Here is a 5,634-nt window from a genome sequence, read left to right on the forward strand (position 1 = left end):
TTGCACGTTCCCCAGGGTATAAATGCTTCTACAACTGCCAAGCTTACAAAATTAATGGATATTTCCAATGGACACTCCAAGCCAGAGCAAGCAAACGGCAGTTCACCACCACTTAAAACCCTTCTCCCACATTCAATTAGTGAAGCCCAGGAAATACTGTCTTTGTTTTCCTTTGTGGGCAATCAACAGCCAACACCACCATCAACTCCACCTCCACCGACACTGCCACCACACACTGGCCGCTTACAGGCGGCCAGGCCCTGTGCTAGGCACTTTATGTTTCTTCAAATCCTTACGACCACTCTATTAGGTAGGGATGGTTATTTACATTTTACAAATGAGAAAACTGAGGCATTGACTATTCCAAAGTCAAACAGTGAGTAAGTAGCAGAGCCAGGATAAAAAGTATAAATCTTAACACAGCCTAAAACTAGGAAAGTATTGGAGCTAAAATCTGTAGCAGATATCTTGACACCTGAGGAATAAAGAATCAGATATAGAAAAAGTTCAAAAGGACTTTTGAGAAATTTTCAAAGAACAAAAAACTGTTATTCAAAACTTATAATATGTCCTAATCCTCTCAAACATTAGCTAGCATTGAAGTGTTACGAGTGCCCTTAATATATCTTCTAATTTTTTAGGATATGGAAATATCTGTATTCTTTTTTCCTCTCTAGTTATTTTAATTCTTAACCAGTGAATTTGGAGACTGTACAGAAAAATGTCCTATACAGAATAATGTATATAAAATAATTGCATATTTGGACAATAAAAGGTGAATAAAAATAATTAAAAAATGATTTGTTTGAGAGAAATAGTTAATCCATTAAAAACAGACACTAACAAAGAAGTGGGATTTTTATTTATTTGGAAAATGGAGTATACAGAAGCCAGATGCTTAACCATATGTTATTGACTTTTTTGCTGTTGATTCACATATGACAATTAATTATGCAAAATCCATACATTTAGTGAATTATTCTTTAAGGTCAATGAATATTTAAGGTTCTATGCAACTTTCAGCTAAAAGTCCATACACAGATCAGAGCCATCAGCGGATAATACTTCAATTAAATTAATCCTTGTAACACACACATAATATATGTGTTGTGATCTGGAATCCCATTTTTATCGTCAAAATAGCATCTGGGATTTTTAGAATATTATCCATGAAAACATATGACTTATTTTCAGAACTTGGGAAAGAACATAAATCCTAGGTCTCACTAAGATTGTCCACTTATTTGCATGTGTAAAGTTGCTTAATTGAAGAATGGGGTTTAGTCATGTGTGGCTCTCAGTCATTGCTCTATTGCTCCATTCCAAACGTACAGCTGTTCTGAAAGGGGGTTATATGTTTATCTCACATGGGATTAGTATCTTATTGCCTGAAACTTGATTTTGACTATCTGTTCAACATAGTAAAGTGGATATTTATAAATTATATGATAATATAATATATAGAATTTCACTATTGATTCTTACTTTTTAACTGCATCTACATAAAGAATTCTGAAACTCAAATGCCAGATAGTAACCTGTATTTCTTCATCTTGAAACAACTTCTCCCTCTCTTTCTCCCACTGTCCCCCCAGTATACAGCTGTTTTGTATAATATTTAATGATAATGTATTTATCAACTGGTAAATGTGGCATTTTGCTGCAGATGAGAGAGAGAGAGAGAATTTTAAGGTATTGAAAGACTTCAAAAAGCCCCCAGAGTTCAAAGGTCATCCCCTCTTCCCCTCTCTTTTCATTCCTTCATTTGTTATTGAGCACACATCATGGGGATAGAATGACCTCTTTCGGGAGGTCCAGGGTCTAGCTCTCAATGTTTATTGGGTTCCTTATTTCACCTGTGGGGAGGTTGGGAAACTTACGGATTTTAATGAAAGTTGTAAATAGAAGGCCAATACTTATACTGAAGAATGTAACCTCTGAGTAAGTAGAAAGTCTGGTATTGATTGATTACCTTATTCTCTTCTCAATAGAAAATTATCTTAGGGCAAGTTGGGATCAGACAATCACTTGATGATTATAGTGTCAATGTGAGCAATTTGATGATCCTAAAGAATCTGATCAAACTCTGGGTACTGGTGACATTCTTCACCAAGCGGAACTGGTTTTCCAAGACACGCTCTTTCCAAAGTTTTTCGCTCAAATTCTTTTTTCCAGAATCCACGTAGTGGAGAAGAATCAAGATGGCAGAGTGGGAGGACGTGCGTTCATTGCCTCTTGCAAGAGCACTGGAATTACAACTAACTGCTGAACAATCATCCACAGAAAGACACTGGAACTCACCAAAAAAAAACACCGCACATCCAGAGACAAAGGAGAAGCTGCAATGAGACGGTAGGAGGGGCACAATCGCATTAAAATCAAATCCCATAAATGATGAGTGGGTGACTCACAAGCTGGAGAACAGTTATACCACAGAAGTCCTGAGGGTTCTGAGCCCTACGTCAGGCTTCCCAACTTGGGAGTCCAGCAACAGGAGGAGGAATCCCCAGAGAATTAGACTTTGAAAGCCAGCAGGATTTGATTGCAGGACCTCCACAGGACTGGGGGAAACAGAGACTCCACTCTTGGAAGGCACACAAAAAAGTGTGCTCACCAGGACCTGGGGGAAGGAGCAGTGACCCCATAGGAGACTGAACCAGACCTACCTGCTGGTGTTGGAGGCTTGCCTGCAGAGGTGGGGGGCAGCTGTGGCTCACTGAGGAGACAGGGGCACTGGCGACAGGGGTTCTGAGAAGTGCTCATTGGCATGAGCCCTCCCAGAGTCCACCATTAGCTCCACCAAAGAGCCTGTAAGCTCCAGTGCTGTGTCGCCTCAGGCCAAACGACCACCAGGGTGGGAACACAGCCCCACCCATTGGCAGACAAACAGATTAAAGTGTCACTGAGCTCCACCCACCAAGCCCTACCCACCATCAGTCCCTCCCATCAGGAAGCACCCACCAGCCTCCTAGACAGCTTCCTCCACAAGAGGCCAGACAGCAGAATCAAGCAGTATCAGCAGTATTTCATCTTGTGGAACTGAAAATCACAGCCACAGAAAGACACAGAAAAGACTTTGTACTAGATGAAGGGACAAGATAAAACCCCAGGAAAACAACTAAATGAAGAGGAGATAGGCACCCTACCAGAAAAAGAATTCAGAATAATGATGGTGAAGATGATCCAGGACTTTGAAAAAAGATTGGATGCAAAGATCGAAAAGTTGCAAGAAAAGTTTACCAAAGACCTAGAAGAATTAAAGAACAAACAAACAGAGATATGCAACACAATAACTGGAATGAAAAATACACTAGAAGGAACCAATAGCAGATTAACTGAGGCAGAAGGGCAAATAAGTGACCTGGAAGACAGAATGGTGATAATCACTGATGCAGAAAAGAAGAAAGAAAAAAGAATGAAAAGAACTGAAGACAGCCTAAGAGACCTCTGGGACAATGTTAAATGCACCAACATTTGCATTATAGGGGTCCCAGAAGGAGACAAGAGAGAGAAAGGACCCGAGAAAATATTGGAAGAGATTATAGTTGAAAACTTCCCTAACATGGGAAAGGAAATAGCTCCCAAGTCCAGGAAGCACAGAGAGTCCCAGGCAGGATAAACCCAAGGAGAAACATGCCAAGACATATAGTAGTCAAACTGACAAAAGTTAAAGACAGAGAAAAGTTATTAAAAGCAACAAGGGAAAAATGACAAATAGCATACAAGGGAACTCCCATAAGGGTAACAGCTGATTTCTCAGCAGAAACTCTGCAAGCCAGAAGGGATTGGCATGATATATTTCAAGTGATGAAAGGGAAGAACCTACAACCAAGAATACTCTACCCAGCAAGGATCTCATTCAGATTCGAGGGAGAAATCAAAAGCTTTCCAGACAAGCAACAGCTAAGAGAATTCAGCACCACCAAACCAGCCCTACAAGAAATGCTAAAGGAACTTCTCTAAGTGGGAAACATAAGAGAAGAAAAGGACCTACAGAAACAAAAACAAAATAATTAAGAAAATGGTCATAGGAACATACATATCGATAATTACCTTGAATGTAAATGGACTAAATGCACCAACCAAAAGGCACAGACTGGCTGAATGGATACAAAAACAAGACCCATATTTATTCTGTCTACAAGAGACCCACTTCAGAGCTAGGGACACATACAGACAGAAAGGGAGGGGATGGAAAAAGATATTCCATGCAAATGGAAATCAAAAGAAAGCTGGAGTAGCGATCCTCGCATCAGAATCCATGTAGACCACAGAGTGTATCAGAATGTGGAGAACTTAGTGGAAAGCATCTTTAGTGGAAAGGGCTCTCTACACCAAGTGCTATTTGCAGCTCGAACTTCTTATTAGAGGGAAGAAAGATGAACTCATTCATTCACCACATTTACTGATGTCTTCAGATCATGTCATTGGGTACTTAGAACACTAACACATGTCCACTTTACTTTGTGTGGACATGTTATGAATAATCACGTTTCTATTTTCTTTACTTTTGTTTTTGTAGTCCAGGTCTAAATTTCCAGCTGCCAGTTACACAGTATTATCTGTGTGCACCATGGGCATCTCCAGCTTGGTAAGACAGAGTTCCTCAACTCTGTCCACCCTTAGGCTACCTAAGCTCCAACTATGAAAGAATGACATTTGTAAACCATCTCATGGCAGGTTATTTCTCATCTGGGTGATTATTTTATGTAGATGGAGTCTCCTACCTATGTTATAATGGTTTCAAATGCATAGAACCATTCACTTTAGAAGACAGAAGGCACCCTATGAATAAATAGTTCAATTCTCTTAGCTGAGGTCAATTTTTTGGGGGAGGGAGCAGTCAGAGTGCACCCATGCAGGTGGGAAAGAAAAGAGGGAGAAAGACAGTGATAGAAGCACAGTGAGAAGTAGAGAAAGGGCATAAAGACAAGCAGGCAGGAAGGAAGGGGGAAGGAAGGGAAGGCAGGAGTGGAGGGCATGGAGAGAGAGATAAAAAGAAGTCAGTTAAAATACAAAGAATTAAAGGTAGATAGATGGATGGATGGCAACTAGATGAATAAATAGGTAGATAGGATTTTATAAGGAGGGTCTGGTACAAAAGACAATATTAAAAATATTTTTAAAAGAGACTATTAGGAATGAGAAAAGTTTGAAAGAGGAATCAGCTTTAAAAAGGGAGGAAGGGACTTCCCTGGGGGCCCAGTGGTTAAGACTCCATGCTCCCAATGCAGGGGGCGTGGGTTTGATCCCCGGTTGGGGAACTAGATCCTGCATGCTGCACAGTATGGCCAAAAAAAGGTGGAGGGGGCGAGGTGCGGAGTAAAAGAAGAAAGGGAAGATGGAGGGAAGGCAGGAGGGAGGAATGGAGTAGGAAGGAAGGGAGGAGTTTAGGTTCACAAAGAAAAGACAAATCCAGATGGAGAGGGTTAAAGGAATAAGGAGACATAGAGACACATAACGAAGGAAGAAAGGTAGGAGGAAGAGAGGGAGGGAGGGGAGGAAGAAAGATGATGGAAAGAAAGTAGGAAAGAAGGAAGAAATAAAAATAGTTTATAAATGATGAATCGGTAAGAAAAGGAGTGAAATAAAGGAGAATAAGAGAATGTGAGAAGGAGGAGCCAATAATAAAAT

This window comes from Hippopotamus amphibius, chromosome 13 (genome assembly GCF_030028045.1).
Source record: "Hippopotamus amphibius kiboko isolate mHipAmp2 chromosome 13, mHipAmp2.hap2, whole genome shotgun sequence".
Taxonomy (NCBI): domain Eukaryota; kingdom Metazoa; phylum Chordata; class Mammalia; order Artiodactyla; family Hippopotamidae; genus Hippopotamus; species Hippopotamus amphibius.